At 41.7% G+C, this 18,865-nt stretch overlaps 1 non-coding gene and 1 pseudogene across 1 annotated transcript; one reads left to right on the top strand and one right to left on the bottom strand.

The window, feature by feature from the left end:
* The first annotated feature begins 4,785 nt into the window (after positions 1-4,785).
* On the top strand, positions 4,786-5,356 carry LOC129656409 (galectin-related protein-like; annotated as a pseudogene).
* An 11,078-nt stretch (positions 5,357-16,434) lies between these two features.
* Positions 16,435-16,541, bottom strand: LOC129656645 (U6 spliceosomal RNA). The gene has a single exon (XR_008716434.1). It is a non-coding gene; the product is annotated as a U6 spliceosomal RNA (small nuclear RNA).
* Between the last annotated feature and the right edge of the window lie 2,324 nt (positions 16,542-18,865).

The following is an 18,865-nucleotide window of genomic DNA, read 5'->3' as shown; positions in this document are numbered from 1 at the left end:
ATCTCAGTTTGTCTCAGGGTTGTAGATTTCTATAATGGTTTGGAATTACATGAGAAGGGTTGAACATGTGTTTTTAAGTACTTGTTATTTCTCAAATCAGCTAGGACCACCTCCCCCTTATCAATAATAATACATTGTCTTGACGCAGTGAATCATGGATCTAACACTCTTAAGCATAATTCTTTTCTCCCTTCAACATTTAAGAAAGCAATGTCATCATCATTGGTAACATTTATTGAACAATTACTATTTATTATGTACTTTGTATTTTCTTATGCCCATGACTTAGTGCCCATTTAACATCCACAATGCTCTATACACTTTTTTGATATGATGAAACTGAGGCTGAGAGAAGTAAAGCAAGTTGCCCAAGATCATAGAATTAGTAAGTGGCAGAGCTAAATCTTGGCTAGGTTTATTTGAACCTAAGGTCTCTTTCTTAACTACTACAATAGATGACCTCCCAATAATAATAGTGATGATGAGAATAATAATAATAATTAGTAGTAGTAGCTTTGAAAATACTGCTATTTTATTTATTACCTTTATTGAGTATTTAATACCTTTATTGAGTGTGTACATTCCATCACTTCAGTTGTGTCCAACTCTTTGTGACCCCATGGACTGTAGCCCACCAGGCTCCTCTGTCCATGGGATTCTCCAGACAAGAAGACTGGAGTGGGTTGCCATGCCCTCCTCCAGGGGATCTTCCCGAGGCAGGGATAGAACCCCCATCTCTTGCATCTCCTGCATTGACAGGCAGGTTCTTTACCACCAGCACCACCTGGGAAACCCACTGAGTGCTTACCCTAAATGCCAAATACTCTGCTCTTTTATTCATATTCTCAATTCATTCTTGTAATTTACAACCTAAAACCTATTATAACCTCCATTTTATAGATGAAGAAATGGAATCTTATTGGTTTTAAGCACCTTCACCAAAGGTTCAGCTAATCATTTGTGGAGCTGGGCTGTGAGCTTAGGCAATGTGAAACCAGTGCCTTATGGCCTCTGATACCTTATGGCCTTCTGTTTCCTGTATCAATGGGGTTGAGGGGAAAATATTGACTTTGCCTTAATTTATGGAAGATGTAAATTGTTTGCATACTTGAAAGTCATATAAGTACCCATGGCACTCCCCACAACTGATTCTGCTCATCTGTGCGCTCTGACACCACCAGGACTGGTGACCCTTACAGACTTGTGAGCACAGAAAGAATGGATCAAGTGGTCTATGCATGCAAGAAGTGCTATGCCATGGACATGCACTCCTGCTTCTCAAATTGGTGTGTGATGACCTCAACAACCCTTTTGACTATCCTTCCAGAGCTATAGAGTTTCTGACTCTGTTTCTATCAAGGTGATGGTAATTATGGGAGATCACTTCCTATTTCTGTTTTAAACATTAATGTTATGTAGACATGTGTTTAAAATGTACATTTTTGCAGGCAGGCGGGGAGAGTATGACCATTTAAAAATCTGAATCTTATAAGTGACCTAGATGCGAGCTAAGAATTTAAGAAGGAGAAAAGTTGCAAATCCAAGCAATTAATTATTAAATATTTAAAAGCCAAGTATAGTACCTCTGGGCAGAGAGGCCCTTTCCTTTGAGGAGGTAAAAACTAATTGCAAACACAGAGCTGTTGAGCAGTCACACTGTGAAGCCTGGGGTGCACTCAGCAGTTATCGTCTTCTGTTGGCTGAGCCACATGAAAAGAAAGGTGAAGATCCAACAAAAATGTATATCAAACCCCTTGGGAAATTTATTCAATAAGTCTACATGAAAAGGAATAGATGGTAATGAGAGCCAGGGAGAAAGGCAGATGGGGGATGTTTACTCTGAGTTGCAGAGAGGTTTGTGAGTCCTGAGGCTTTTAATCCCTGAAAGAGACAGATCTAGCACATAGTAGGTGCTCAAAAATTATTAAAATAACTAGCAAATCAATGAATGGATGGATAACTTTCCCCCCTATGTTTGAGAAAAGAGGAAATTTTATAAATATTATTGAAAAGAATACTTGTGATGGATTGAATGTTTATGTCCCTCTCCAATTCATATGTTGAAGTTCTACCCACCATCAACATGATGGAATCGAGAGGTGGAATAGGCATTTGGGAGGTAATTAGAGTTAGATAACAGCATAGGTGTGGAGCCTTGGTCTGATGGGATTAGTGCCCTTATAAAAAGAGACACTGGAGAGTTTGGCCTTCTCTCTCTCCCCAACTGCACAAAGAAGAGGTTATGTGAGAATGCAGGAAGAAGGGAGCCATCTGTAAGCCAGGAAAAGAGTCCTCCCCAGGAAACAAAAAGCCTGGCACCTTGATTTGGGACTTCTCAGCCTCCAGATTGTTAAAAATAAATGTCTGTAGTATTTGTTATGGCAACCTGAACAGACTAAGTCCTTATATATCTTTAAATCTTACTCTACTTGAAGTTTTAGTCACTCAGTCATGTTTGACTCTTTGTGACCCCCATGGACTATAGCCTGCCAGGTTCCTCTGTCCATGGAATTCTCCAGTCAAGAATACTGGAATGGGTAGAAGTGAATGGGAATTCAATTCTCCAAGGGATCTTCCCGACCCAGGGACTGAACCCACGTCTCTTGAGTTGCAAGCAGATTCTTTACTGTCTGAGCCACCTTGTAACTTGTATAGTTATACAATAGTGTGTGTATACATATATATATATACATACACACATATATATGTATATGTATAGATTGATCATTTTAATGATTTTTTAATTAAGTAGTTAATTTTGAATGTGAAATAACTTGCCAGTTGAATGAGAATCATAGTATTTCCTATGACTCAGAAGTCCATGTCCAAGAAGAAATTGGTACTCAGATCATAGGACCAATTCCAGGGCCCTACAGTCAATGCGGTGGCATAACACCAACATGTAGGCAGCACACCAAAGAAGAAATTCTAGTTTCCACACTACAGCTAAGACATAAACTCACTTTGCAGTCACTTTCTCTTCTTTTTCCTCTCTTTCTTTCTTCCTTGTATTGGACCTTTGGGACACATAACAGATAGAAAAGCAAACAGAGGCCATGGGGCTTTGAGACAGGGTATGCTGGATACATGATAACTGCCATAATAAGAGATTTCAGAGGAGACTCAAGTCCCTCAGGGCCTTCTTCCTGAGGTCAAGTTTCTGGGGTTGCAGAGTGTCAGCAGACATATTTCTTTCTCTCTCTCTGTCCTCCTCACAGTGCATACAAACCATTCCTTAACTAGCAAAGTGCGGTACTAGCAAATTTTAGAAAGTACTAGCAAATCCTGGTTATGAGAGCTCTTGCTTCACCTGTGGGAGCAGTCCTTCCTTTGGGTATACATAGCCAGGAGCTGATAGCTTTTCCTAAAATTTGTCATAAAGATGAAAAAGGTATAGTAAAAGAGCAGTTGAATCCTGGGGACTAGGGTCAGATCTCATGTCTATTTCTTATTGACTATGATCCTTAATACCTCACTTAATCCTTCTGAGACTTTCTCCTTCTCTGTAAAATGGGGCTAGTAATTTCTTCCCTACCTGCTTCAGTGAGTTGATCTCAGAAACAAATGAGGCACATTTGGATATACAAAAGCGTTTTGTAAAACATAATACTCTATGCTGGTGGTGGGCAAACTCTGGTCTACAGGCCAAATCCATACATCCCTCTGCTTGTTTTGTATGGCCCACAAGCTGATTTTTACATTTTTAAATGATTGAGAAGATTTTATGACATGAAAATTATGAGATCAGATTCAGTGTTTGTATGAATGAGTGTGTATGCTCAGCTGGTAAAGAATCTGCCTGCAATGCAGGAGACCCCAGTTCGATTCCTGGGTCGGGAAGCTCCCCTGGGGAAGCCTATCTCTTGATAGCCCAGTGTTCTTGGGCTTCCCTGGGTCAGGAAGATACCCTGGAGAAGGGAATGGCAATCCACTCTAGCATTGGACAGAGGAACCTGGAGAGCTACAGTCCACGGAGTCGCAAAGAGTCGGACACGACTGAGTGACTAACACACACACACACACACACACACACACACACACTCTAAGAACAGCATATATGCCAGCTTGTTTAACCCTTAAACCGTACTGGTAACCACCATTGCACACTGCCTATGACAGAGGAGAACAGTCCATCAAAAGCTCAGCATGGAGCCTCACTAGAAACAAAAGCAGTTGAGATTGCAGTGTGGTTCTAGGAAGTAAAGTTTATTTTCTGAACCAATGTTTTGTAGATAAGGAAGCTGGTTTGAAGACTGGTCACACATGACAAATGACAAATAACCCAGTTCTTTGTCTGATAACCCAGGTCTGACCATATCTTTTCAGTGTACAAGGTCATTATTTTCACTTACTTATGCTATCAGAAATTAAAGTGATAGATTTGACCCTACCAAATCTCCATAATAAAACTCAGCCATACTTGACATTAATATCAAAAGCATCTTGGAGTTCATCCAAAGGATTTTGTTCTGGAAGGACCATAAAAACATTGATCACTTTTTAATAGAGAGTAAGGTCAGTGGTACAAATGCTGAGATGACCTTTAAAGTAGGCAATGTACTCATTTAAACTGAGCTTCACCTGTGTTGCAATGTATTCATTTATGAAACTGGTCCACCCGCAAGCCCTTGAAGAGAAAGACCCACCTCCATCCAGTCCCTGTAACTGAAACAGACACTTGTTATATTAATTGCCACCGCCGATGAGCCTTGGACGATTTGCTCGAAGGCCACAGGTTTAGAGACTAGCCTATGGCTTTTGCAACCTGTCTTAAAAAGATGGGCCATGCAGCCCCACCACCCGGCCACCAGTTGCCACCCCGTCGCACTGTGCAAGAAGACGGTGGGGTCTGTGGCCGACAGCGATGCAGTGGTGAACTAGATGATGTGCATTTAAACAACTCCTTGGGCTCTCCAGTTCAAGCCGACACATACTTGCCATGACTGAGCGTGCTATTTTGTGGGCACATTAGAGGTGGCATGAGACCAGGCAAGAAAGTGTTAGTGATGGGCATTGTAAACCTCAACTCAGAGAGCTTTGCCATCAGCTTGACCTGTGGTGATTTGGAAGATCCTCCCGCAGAGGTGGCAATTGAACTCAAAGCAGTGTTCACAGACCGGCAGCAACTCAGAAATTCTTGTATATTTGGGGAAAGGGGTGAAGAACGTCAGCGATCCCTTACTTCCCATTCATCCCAGACCAGCCATCCAGGATGGAAATCCTTTGTTAGCATCCGGGTTTCAGAGTGTTTGTGGATGGACACCAACTTTTTTATTTTTACCACCACATTCAAACGTTATCTGCAATGGACACCATAAAGATCAACGGAGACCTCCAGATCACTAAGCTTGGCTGATGTTGTTTAAACCACATCTGTTTCAGAGCATCAGGTGCCACAAATGTCTGACTGTTGGTCTGAAAGAAGTGTCCTAGCAAGGTCTGAAGACTTAAAAAGAAAACAAAAAGGCAGACTTCACTGTTTCTTCTTTCTGTGCAGTTTAAACCCAAATGACTTCAATGGTGGTTTGCCCTTAGGAAGCTGTCAGAACTAAGACACGGAGCCATTATTCCCAGAACAAAGTAACACATTTATGCTGGATTTTATTCAGACTTAACTGACATGGATTTGTGATTTGGTAATAAGTTATTCATCTTTTCAAAGCAAGGTGATATTTAGAACAAAAGTGCTAAAGACTTAACAACAAAAATGGCACATAGAAATCAACTCATTTCTGCACTCAAGTGGAATTGTGTAAGCACAACCAACATTTTAGTCAGGGTATTTAACATAGAATGTAGGTTGTTCAAGGTGTTGTTTTTTTTTTTTTTTTTTCCCTTTTTGCACAGTGTAATGTTAACTCAGATGTTTTTAAGCTTTCTTGTAGTTATTTCTACTAAGTGTATGTGTTAGAGAATGATTAATGTCTCAAGAACAGTTAGTTATGAACTTTTGAATGTACAATTATCTTAGGTCTGGGTAAGGAAATTACCTATTACCGTCATGAGAAAGGTGAATTTCTACCTTAAAGAGTTGAGTCTTATCCTCCTACCCCTAAACATAGGATCTCTTGATATAAATTGCTGTTAAGTGCTTTGGGGAAAACTTTGCAATAGTTCAGTAAGACTGCTTTTCAAGTTTTTGATGATTATGTAAAATTCTACTTACATTGCTTTTTCTCCTTACTGTGAATTAGCACAGTATTGATCTCCTTAAGACTAAATACTTTTCCCTAAATCTACATAATAGCTCATCGATTTGTTATTAATCTAATTGAAAACACATAAATAGGTAATTGCATTGACAGTTTTTAAAACGGACTGTTACATACATTTTTAAAGGTATAGTATGAAAATGATTCCGGAATGCAATGGAAAGCAGAAGCAAATGGGCCCAAAGAACTTACTTGGAAAGAATTTATATCAACTTAAGCTGTTAGCTCATTGTATGACTTTTATTATGTGACTCTCACCCATCCCTAAGCAATGACTTTGGAGCTTCAGAGTACAAGATGCTTCCTACTGCGTGGGCTCTGCTGAGATAGATCCAACCTAGGAAATGATCCACTTAGTTTATCTGAAAAGTTAACTCCCAGGACTCTAGGTCTTTGAGTCCAGCCAATAGTGTGAATGCTCCAGTGAAGCTCTGGGATTTTCCCTGTACTTGTGGAACTGATTAGACTGCAGGGAGTCTCCAGGAAAAGCCTGCAGTGATACGCATGTCACTGCAAGGCAAGGGATGGCTGGAGTCCTAGGTGCTGGATTTCATAAACTGCATTGGCCTTGGAGAGAAGGGCCCTTGGCATTGCTCTGGTCAGCTAGTGGCGGCAGGGGAAAGGGGTGCTGGGGTGGGGGTGTGAAGTCACTCAGTCTTGTCCGACTCTTTGCAACCCCCTGGACTATAGCCTACCAGGCTCCTCTGTCCATGGGGTTTTCCAGGCAAGAGTACTGGAGTGGGGTGCCATTTCCTTCTCCAGGGGATCTTCCTGACCCAGGGATCGAACCCAGGTCTCCCGTATTGTAGGCAGACGCTTTATCATCTGAGCCACCAGGGGTGGGGGTGTATTTATATATAATTTAGGGTTTGTTTGTACAGCATACTGCGTCCTGTTATGACACGTCCTTGTCCTGCTTTACTGTTTGAGTTTTTTACACAACATGCAGAGGCACTGAAGTGGCCACGTCATTTTCACGTGTCAAGAATGTAGACAGTGTTTCAGAACCAAAGTTTAAGAAAAAGCACACTAAAATTGTGAATTTTTTAAATAGGTGATATATTTGGATTCTCCTCAACTTTGAAACTGTTTAGCACAGTTCCATTGTGTTATGTAAGGAGATGCTTTATCCAACAAGAGTGTCTGAGCATTGAAAAGCTTTATGTCCCAGCTGACTTAACCAGCCATATTCAGCCAGAAGGGCTGTGCTCTGGCTCTGGGTATTTGGAGCCCATGACTAACCTTGTGCAGCCACTAGATTTTGTTGTGTTTGTAGAGAGACCTAGAGGGCACCCTGAAATATATTGGTAGGGATTTTGATTCTCCTTATGGTAGAAGACACCCCCCAACCCCAACAAGATGTTTTCTTTGAGTGGGCATTCATTCCCACCCACTGCATAATTCAGCAGAAACTAGAGTTGGGAGTATAACTGTTGGAACTGACACTGTTCTCTCTACCTATCAGGAACGGGTTGGCAGCCAAGCCCTTAGGCAGCTTTGTGTAAAGATACACTGTAAACCCTTCATTGTTCTGTGGGGTCAGTGAGAACCTCTTGGTTAAGCCTATTGAAATGAATCTGAATGATGTGATGGTCTGATTTGGGTATAATTAAGTTAGTGAGGGGATAGTCCAGCTGTCCTAATTATTAGCTGTAAACCGGAAACTGTTCACATCTTCTCATCAGCATGGGAGGTCTAAGGTGGGAATTCAGGATGAAAAGTACAATTCTAAGCTTCCCAGGAAAGCATCTGGATGTGTAAGGTGTTATTTCTGACCAGAGCCCTAATTCTGCAATATGACCAAAACCAAGGAACATAAATAACAATCAGGCTCTGGGGGAATAATAGGCAGGCTTTAGACAATCTGTTCATTTCTGCATCAAAATCGGAATGAATGTATGCATTCTACTTAAAAGTTAATAGAAGTGACCTCTACTTTCTGGGCTATCCCAGAATTGTCTTAAAATTTTTGTTTTCTTTTAATTTGAAATCCCATTTCAAATCATGCCAACCTTAGTTCAAAACCTCCAAAGAGAGCACTCTTAGAATTGGTAATTTGCTAAAATGGCAAATCCTTTCATTTGTATTAAAAAGAAAATATCCAAAAAGAGGGAGGGAGCCTTTTTGCCTCGAGAGAAGCAGCCTTGGTATTTTCCAGCTACATTATTAATGTAGAAATACTATTTCTATGATGACGTATTTTCAAAGAAACACTTCCTTATTTACTGCATGTCAAATGTTGCTAAATGTTTTCTTTCATTATGATGTCACTGCTGAAAGTTTTTTGCACTATAATAAAGGAATTTTCTACCAAAAAAAAAAAAAAAAAAAAAGATGGGCCATGCAAACAGCTTTCATGGGAACCAGAAACTGGGAAACTGAGAGACTGAGCAATGCAGTCACGGAGCTGAAGGGAAAGGGAGGCTCTGATAACAAACTGATTTTAAAAATCACATAAAGCTAATGTTAAAAGGAGGTAAAGTCTGTGCTCTGTAAAACAGAGGACATGGGAACTGGCTGGTGGAGAGAAGTGGACAGAAAGACATAGAGATGCTCAGAGACAGAGAAAAAGAAAGTGGAAGGGCTGAGCGATGGAGGGGAGGGAAGCAGAGATGCTAAGAGAGACCCAGGCTTGGGACTTCCTGGGTTTTCTGAATTTCCCAGGAAACTTTGGTGAGTCTCTATTCCATAAGACTACAAGGTCCTGTTTGAAAAGCTCTTTCTCATCAGTCTTTAAATAGGAAACTTTGGGGGGCTTCCCTGGTGGTTGAGTGACAAAGAATTTGCCTGCCAGGGCACTGACACAGGTCTGATCCCTGATCTGGGAGGATCCCACATGCCACAGAGCAACTAAGGCCGTGGGCCACGAATACTGAGCCTGTGCTCTAAAATCAGCAAGCTGCAGCGACTGAGACCTGCGTGCCCTACAGCCCATGCTCCACAACAAGAGAAGCCATCGCAATGAGAAGCCCATGCACTGCAACCAAGAAAAGCCTCCACTCACTGCAACTGGAGAAAAACCCACGCAGCAACGAAGACCCAACAGAGCCAAAAATAAATACTTTTTTTTTTAAAAAAGGAAATTTGTGAGTGAATAGGTCCTTCATCTTTTTGGTTTTAGGGGCTTCCTTGGTAGCTCAGCTGGTAAAGAATCTGCCTGCAATGCAGGAGACCTGGGTTCAGTCCCTGGGTTGGGAAGATCTCCTGGAGAAGGGAATGGCTACCCACTCCAGTATCCCAGCCTGGAGAAATCCATGGACTGTATAGTCCATGGGTCACTTATCCCATTCTTCCTCTTGTGACCTAACTAACCCAAAGTCTGGAACCAAGAGGAAAGTGAAATGGGAAGCAAGAAGTCAGCGTTATTTCATAGAAGACTCAGACTCTGAGGGGTGGAACCTGATTACATTGTGCTGAGACTTGGGTTTTTAGAACCACTCTGCTCCCCTCTGTGGATAAAGGCAGAATTGAGAGTATTTTTCATCCTATAAATTGTAAAAGCAGAAGCAAAATGCATTCTTTTTTTCCTCCTTCCATTTCAGGACTATGAACCAAACACATCAATCCACTTCGTTACAAAATATTTTTTTCTTTCTTTCTGATTTAACAACTTGCTCTACTACGTCTAAGGTATTCTAAACACCTGGACCCTTCTAAAACCCTGCCACCCTGCCAGCCGGGTGGTTCTAGTACGAAAAGCCACAGTGGGCAGTCACTTCGCTTTACGTTGTATAAAAGACTACCACGTTTCTCCTTCACACTAGTTTGCTTCAGACCAAAGCCGTGTCAGTTAACAATGCCTGAGGGCCCCCTCTTCCTTTCTGAGCCCACAGTAATAGTCTGCCGGAACAGCCCAGCTGATAGAGGCACTAAGGATAGTTTCATGTTAGGCTGTCAGGCAATCCACAGAGAAGGGTCTCCCAGGCTCCCCCGAGTTCTTTCGCCTCCTACGTGCTGTTGCTCTACTTTGCTTGGCAGACCAGGAGTTAGCAAAGAAGGACCGAGGTGCAGTGCTTATTCTCCTGGACTCTAGACGCGAACTACCAGGCCTCCAATCTTGCCTGTGCCACTTAAAAATAGATAGCACTCTCTGAACCTCAGTCTCCTCATCCGCGAGATGTGGATGATGATATTTGTTTCCACTGTGGGACTAAGGGAGTTAACATCTATAAATGGTTCAGGATAGTCCCTGATACATGATGCACCATGTGGTTGTTAAATCATTAAACAGACATGCTCCAAGGAAAGGAGACGACTCCTCCCTGACACAACAGCCAGGCTAGTGAAAACAGAGCTTAGCTTGAGAAGAACTGAATTGTGTTTCAGGTTATAAAGTGATCTTTTTTTCCTCGCAGGAAATTTCCATTTGCTAATTCATCGCTATTAGACGACTGAATATTTTTAAAGTAAGACAGTGTTTCAAATTATAGGCAACTTGTTGTTAGGGGGAAAAAAAGGAAATTAAACACAGAAATGCACCATTTAAATACAGGTTAATTAACTGGCAATTTAGACCATGGAAGTCGGCAACAGGGAAAAAGAACGGAGGACTTTGAGGTGGTTCTGCCAAAAGACCTGGGCTGCAAGCTTTTAACTGTTTGACCCTTGGCAAGACCCTCCCCCTTGCTTATCTTCAGTGTCTACATAATGGGGATACTTATCCCCGGCTGACAGGGTGGTCGTGAGGATGAAGTAAGAAACACAGCCCAGTGTAGGATATAGTGTGTGGCACATACTGACTGAAGCAGCGCTTGAACTTGAAAATAGTTTCCACTGAGCTCAGACACACAGGCCTTCAATGCTGGGCTCAGGACTTAATGACCTCTTCTTTGGGCAAAATTCAAACCAGGACACCAGACCTACAAAGGAGGAAACTCGCTGACAAGTAAGAAGGGAGACAGGGCTGAAAGAGATGATAAATACATAAAGAAGGAGAAAACAGAACATTTTATAAAAATAAGACAAAATGCTGAAATTTAGTAGCCCGAGGTCTTTTACTGTACATAAAAATAGCCCTCCAGACCTAAGTTGCCTCTGACGGATTCACTGTCTCATAGTCTCGTGTAATGATTAACATTGACATGTCTAAAGCCCCTTGGCAACACACAAAGATATACAAAGAATATCTCTGAAATATCCTGTTAGGACTGCACGTGCCTGAACCCCAGGGGAAAGGGACATGGAGGAGGGAATCACTGTATTGTCTCAGATAATTTGAAAATGAATCACAAGACTAGGGAAGAGGCTGCCTGAGGTTCCAGCTCCTCATGACAGGACCTTAAAAGATTTGAAAAGCCTGGGAGGAAAGCCTTTCACTAACTACATAAGGGAAGAATCATTCTGAGCTTAGTTAAGATATGCTCCCGTGTCCTGTACAGGAAACAGTCAAAGAGGGAAAGAAGACCCTCGACAGAAAGGGCTGTCTGGGAAGGTGGGAATGGTCCCACCCCAGGGCAGGTCTCCAGTAGAGATGCCCAGGACTGAAGGCAGGCAGCCCCTGGTCACAGGTGGCTCCGTGCTTGGCTGCTGGAGCCAGGTGTCTGGGTTCCAACTCAGGTCACCCTCTTATTGCTTGCATGACCTCCTGCTTAATCTGACTTAAGCTGTTCTTTGTGAAATAAATATCTGACAGCACTGTTGTGAGAACAACTATGTGAAGGAACTTGACAGACTGCCTGGCACACTGCGATAACTTAGCCAGTGTTAGCTCCTGTCAAATGTAACTTTGGTATATGTTTTACTTTTCTGTACTTCTAACAATGAATGATTGGGTTGCCTCAGCTCCTCTTATCAAAAACAGTCTTGTGATGAACACCTTCAGAAGTCTGCTCAATATACATTTATTGAGTGCCTAAGGTATGATAGGCAATGCTTTTCTTCAGTTCAGTTCAGTCGCTCAGTCGTGTCCGACTCTTTGCGACCCCATGAATCGCAGCACGCCAGGCCTCCCTGTCCATCACCAACTCCCGGAGTCCACTCAGACTCACGTCCATCAACTCAGTGATGCCATCCAGCCATCTCATCCTCTGTCGTCCCCTTCTCCTCCTGCCCCCAATCCCTCCCAGCATCAGAGTCTTTTCCAATAAGTCAACTCTTCACATGAGGTGGCCAAAGTACTGGAGTTTCAGCTTTAGCACCATTCCTTCCAAAGAAATCCCAGAGCTGATCTCCTTCAGAATGGACTGGTTGGATCTCCTTGCAGTCCAAGGGACTCTCAAGAGTCTTCTCCAACACCACAGCTCAAAAGCATCAATTCTTTGGCGCTCAGCCTTCTTCACAGTCCAACTCTCACATCCATACATGACCACAGGAAAAACCATAGCCTTGACTAGACAAACCTTTGTTGGCAAAGTAATGTCTCTGCTTTTGAATATGCTATCTAGGTTGGACATAACTTTCCTTCCAAGGAGTAAGCATCTTTTAATTTCATGGCTGCAGTCACCATCTGCAGTGATTTTGGAGCCCCAAAAAATAAAGTCTGACACTGTTTCCACTGTTTCCCCATCTATTTCCCATGAAGTGATGGGACCGGATGCCATGATCTTCGTTTTCTGAATGTTGAGCTTTAACCAACTTTTTCACTCTCCACTTTCACTTTCATCAAGAGGCTTTTGAGTTCCTCTTCACTGTCTGCCATAAGGGTGGTGTCATCTGTGTATCTGAGGTTATTGATATTTCTCCCGGCAATCTTGATTCCAGCTTGTGTTTCTTCCAGTCCAGCGTTTCTCATGATGTACTCTGCATATAAGTTAAATAAACAGGGTGACAATATACAGCCTTGACAAACTCCTTTTCCTATTTGGAACTAGTCTGTTGTTCCATGTCCAGTTCTAACTGTTGCTTCCTGACCTGCATACAAATTTCTCAAGAGGCAGATCAGGTGGTCTGGTATTCCCATCTCTTTCAGAATTTTCCACAGTTTATTGTGATCCACACAGTCAAAGGCTTTGGCATAGTCAATAAAGCAGAAATAGATGATTTTCTGGAACTCTCTTGCTTTTTCTACGATCCAGCGGATGTTGGCAATTTGATCTCTGATTCCTCTGCCTTTTCTAAAACCAGCTTGAACATCAGGAAGTTCACGGTTCACATATTGCTGAAGCCTGGCTTGGAGAATTTTGAGCATTACTTTACTAGCGTGTGAGATGAGTGCAATTGTGCGGTAGTGTGAGCGTTCTTTGGCATTGCCTTTGTTTGGGATTGCAATGAAAACTGACCTTTTCCAGTCCTGTGGCCACTGCTGAGTTTTCCAAATTTGCTGACATATTGAGTGCAGCACTTTCACAGCATCATCTTTCAGGATTTGGAATAGCTCAACTGGAATTCCATCACCTCCACTAGCTTTGTTCGTAGTGATGCTTTCTAAGGCCCACTTGACTTCACATTCCAGGATGTCTGGCTCTAGGTCAGTGATCACACCATAGTGATTACCTGGGTCGTGAAGATCTTTTTTGTACAGTTCTTCTGCATATTCTTGCCATCTCTTCTTAATATCTTCTGATTCTGTTAGGTCCATACCATTTCTGTCCTTTATCGAGCTCATCTTTGCATGAAATGTTCCCTTGGTATCTCTGATTTTCTAGAAGAGATCCCTAGTCTTTCCCATTCTGTTGTTTTCCTCTATTTCTTTGCATTGATCGCTGAAGAAGGCTTTCTTATCTCTTCTTGCTATTCTTTGGAACTCTGCATTCAGATGCTTATATCTTTCCTTTTCTCCTTTGCTTTTCCCTTCTCTTCTTTTCACAGCTATTTGTAAGGCCTCCCCAGACAGCCATTTTCCTTTTTTGCATTTCTTTTCCATGGGGATGGTCTTGATCCCTGTCTCCTGTACAATGTCATGAACCTCATTCCATAGTTCATCAGGCACTCTATCTATCAGATCTAGTCCCTTAAATCTATTTCTCACTTCCACTGTATAATCATAAGGGATTTGATTTAGGTCATACCTGAATGGTCTAGTGGTTTTCCCTACTTTCTTCAATTTAAGTCTGAATTTGGCAATAAGGAGTTCATGATCTGAGCCACAGTCAGCTCCTGGTCTTGTTTTTGCTGACTGTATAGAGCTTCTCCATCTTTGGCTGCAAAGAATATAATCAATCTGATTTTGGTGTTGACCATCTGGTGATGTCCATGTACAGAGTCTTCTCTTGTGTTGTTGGAAGAGGGTGTTTGTTATGACCAGTGCATTTTCTTGGCAAAACTCTATCAGTCTTTGCCCTGCTTCATTCCGTATTCCAAGGCCAAATTTGCCTGTTACTCCAGGTGTTTCTTGACTTCCTACTTTTGCCTTCCAGTCCCCTATAATGAAAAGGACATCTTTTTTTGGTGTTAGTTCTAAAAGGTCTTGTAGGTCTTCATAGAACCATTCAACTTCAGCTTCTTCAGCGTTACTGATTGGGGCATAGACTTGGATTACTGTGATGTTGAATGGTTTGCCTTGGAAACAAACAGAGATCATTCTGTCATTTTTGAGATTACATCCAAGTACTGCATTTCGGACTCTTTTGTTGACCATGATGGCCACTGCATTTCTTCTGAGGGATTCCTGCCCGTAGTAGTAGATATAATGGTCATCTGAGTTACATTCACCCATTCCAGTCCATTTCAGTTCTCTGATTCCTAGAATGTTGACATTCACTCTTGCCATCTCCTGTTTGACCACTTCCAATTTGCCTTGATTCATGGACCTGACATTCCAGGTTCCTATGCAATATTGCTCTTTACAGCATCGGACCTTGCTTCTATCACCAGTCACATCCACAGCTGGGTATTCTTTTTGCTTTGGCTCCATCCCTTCATTCTTTCTGGAGTTATTTCTCCACTGATCTCCAGTAGCATATAGGGCACCTACTGACCTGAGGAGTTTCTCCTTCAGTATCCTATCATTTTGGCTTTTCTTGTTCAGTCCTATGCAAACTAAACTCTGGGAAACTAACTCTCCTTATAGCCAGGAATGAGTTACTTACCTAAATTCACTGAACGTTGGTCACCTGCTCACAAGCTCACACATTTGCTGCCAGCACATGAGGGCTCTTGTGTTTTCTTTGTCAACATCCAGTGTCATCAGACTTTGAAAATTTTTGCCAATCTGATTGGCAAAAATAGTATTTTAATTTTCAATTCTGAAGAGAGTGAGACTGAGCACATACTTATTAGCTAATCCTATATCTTTTCTGAGAATTGTCTATAGGTACATTTTGAGTCTTTTTCTATTGGGCATCCTATCTTCTTGTGGTTGATTTGAAGTTGTTTCTTATATATTTTAGAGATGTAGCATTTATTAATGTTGGATATTGGAACTATCTTCCCTCAATTCATCACCTTTTTATTATCTATGTTTAGATTTTCTTTATTGAACAGAAATCCTGTGGTACACCCAGCCCACTTCCTGACTAGACTGATTAACCCTCCATATCTATTGGCCTATTGACATAAATACTATCTATTCCAGTCTCAACTGTTTTTCTACACACAATGTCCAGCATCTGATAAAAATTATAGGATATACATCAGAGAAAGACAAACACTGTATGATACCACTGATATGTGAAGTCTAACAAGTACAACAAACTAGTGAAAACAGCATAAACAAAGCAGACTCATAGAGAACGAACTAATGATTGGGGTGAGAGGGAACTGGGGGAAGCGGGGTCGAGAGATAGACTATTGAATATACGGTAGGCTCAGGGAGGTATTGTTCAACATGGAGAATATATGTTTGGTAATATTTTGAAATAACTGTAAATGGAATACAGTTATTCCATTTTGTAATAACTGTAAATGGAAAGTAATTTTGAAAAGTTATATTAAAGAACTTTAAGTCATAGGCCTAAAAAGGAAAAATTATAGGGCGTACAAAAATTAAGGGGAAACAAACAGTGTCAAGACACAAACAATCAAAGAATCTGATCCAGATATTCAAATTATCAGAAAGGGACTTTAAATAACTATGATTCATATGCTAAAGGATTTAATAAAAAAAAAAAAAAGAGGACAAGAAGCATGAGAGAATTTCAGCAGAGATCTGAATCTCTGAATCAGAGACCATAATAATGAGTCAAGAAGTTACACGTTCTATTTTTATTCTCCTAGTTGTTTCACCAAATTATTAAGTCTTTTTTCCTCTTAGTAATATCAAAGTCAGACATTATTTATTATGTCAATGGTCACTACCTTGAAATACTCAGATTCAGATCAGGTTTTTTTTTTTTCTTTTTTTTTTTTAAATATGGAACGCTTCACGAATTTGCATGTCATCCTTGCTCAGGGGCCATGCTAATCTTCTCTGTATCGTTCCAGTTTTAGTATATGTGCTGTCGAAGCAAGCACTCAGATCAGGTATTTTAATATGTACTGAGCTTCAGTTTTACTGCAATTTTTCCATAGCTTCCATTTCCCTTCATTCATTAGCTCCCAGTTTTGATATACTAGACTAGCTCTTTTAATATCCTAGCCACAAGGTAGGGATTGTGTATGTGTTCAGTCACTCAGTCACGTCTGACTCTTTGTACCCTATGGACTGTAGCCAACCAGGCTCCTCTGTCCTTGGGATTCTCCTGGCAAGAATACTGGAATTGGTTACCATTTCCTCTTCCAGGGGATTTTCCTGGCCCAGGAGCCCTCATCTGTTGCATCTTCTGCTTTGCAGGTGTAGTCTTTACCATTGAGCCTTTACCACTGGGAAAGGCCATGATAGGGATTATTTGGGTTTAAAAAGAGGTTTTTTTCTGAAAGAAACAGACAGTTTTGCACATCAACCAGTTTTGGTCCATCACATTCCATCATTGGAAATAAAGAAAATTGGACCTGTGGAGACAGGACATTGAGATGCCTTCCTCTGGGCTACTTATCCATCAAGCACTGAAGGCATTCTACCTTCAGCTTCTGAGTTTTTAATGGACTTCCAGAAGTGTTTGAGACCTGAAAAAAAATTGTCTCTCAAATACCAAAAGAAAATTGTGTGCTTGATATGCTATGAAGTAGGGTAATGGGGCTCCAAAGGAAAAGTACTTAGAACACATGCAAGTCCTAAGTCAGTCTTGAACCTCTTGGAAATGGACTTCTACCTACTTTGGTTTTAGTTTACAGCTTGTTGATTGAGACCACTGGCTGATACAGCACAATGGAGAATAACAGAGAATTAGAATATTTAATGCTAAAAACTACAGAAAGTGAAAGTGAAGTAGCTCAGTCCTGTCCAACTCTTTGCTACCCCATGGACAGTAGCCTGCACCAGGCTCCTCCATCCATGGGATTTTCTAGGCAAGAGTACTGGAGTGGGTTGCCATTTCCTTCTCCAGGGAATCTTCCTGACCCAGGGATCGAACCTAGGTCTCCTGCATTGTTGACAGATGCTTTACCATCTGAGCCACCAGGGAATATCTATTCAGATTTTCAAACTGTGCCTCAGATGCATAAGAAAGGTTGAGAGAGTAGGGCTCTGGTTCACCCTGCTTTTGAACCTCCATCTACTGCAACTCCCTACCCTGACTGCTATCAGAGCAGCTCCACTTGGATCTGTTGAGTGTACCAGGATTTGTAAAGTTTTGTTTGGAAAGTGAGTTCACTGCTTAGTGTTAGAAAACCACTGATCTATTCTGACTCCCCCATTTTACAAATGAGTGTCCCGAGGCTCAGAGAATTAAAGTAAGTTTTCCAAGGTCTCCCAATAGCTAAGAAAGAGACATATCCAACCTCAATTCAGGGCTTTTTCTTTAAGCAGAGATTGAGGTGAGAAATGGAGTTATTTCCTGCCATATCAGTAAACAAGGATGCCATAGTCATCAGTGATTCCAGCCCTCCAAATGTGAATTTCTGAGCACTGAGGGCACCTGGGATGAAGAACTGTACCTGCCATCTGGCAGCCACAAGGCTGCAGCCACTCCCTCTGGTAAACACTGAGGAACTCAGAAGGTGAAAAAATGTGAAATACTGGCCCCAGGCAGCTGAGATGCGTATGAAAGGAATGATTACAGTGAGCCCAGACTCTTGCATCTTCCCATATATAGAAACTCAGCAGCTGAAACTCCAATACTTTGGCCACCTGATGCAAAGAACTGACTCAGTGGAAAAGACCGGGATGCTGGGAAAGATTGAAGGCAAGAGGAGAAGGGGACAACAGAATATGAGATGGTTGGATGGCATCACTGACTCCATGGACATGAGTCTGAGCAAGCTCTGGGAGTTGGTGACGGACAGGGAGTCCTGGAGTGCTGCAGTCCATGGGGACGCCCTTGCGTCAGACTTGACTGAGCGACTGAACTGGATTCATAGAAAACTGCTAAATTCTTTAACTTGAGATATCTGATTTTCTTTAACTGACAATAATCTTTTGATGTTCAGACTACTTGCCCTTTGTTGTAAGACTTCTATATAACCTAGCTCCTTCCCTCGGCTTCCTGGAGCAGTTCTCTAAAGGCTACTTGAGATACTGTCTCCCAGGCTAAGTCCTGAAAATTTCCACTGAATAAAACTTAACTCTCAACTTTCAGGTTGCAACTATATTTTAAGTTGATAGAGGAATCCCAGATATAACAAGTTTATTTCACAGTCTGGTCCTGACCTTGTGCTGAAAAGGTGTTACTGCCATCCTGGGAAGCATGTAGGCTTTGCTAGAGCAGCTGTGATATGGCTCCATCACCATTTTCCATGTG

This window comes from Bubalus kerabau, chromosome 6 (assembly GCF_029407905.1).
Source record: "Bubalus kerabau isolate K-KA32 ecotype Philippines breed swamp buffalo chromosome 6, PCC_UOA_SB_1v2, whole genome shotgun sequence".
NCBI lineage: Eukaryota > Metazoa > Chordata > Mammalia > Artiodactyla > Bovidae > Bubalus > Bubalus kerabau.
The sequence above is the reverse complement of the archived record's forward strand: the minus strand, read 5'-3'. Positions and strand labels throughout refer to the sequence as shown.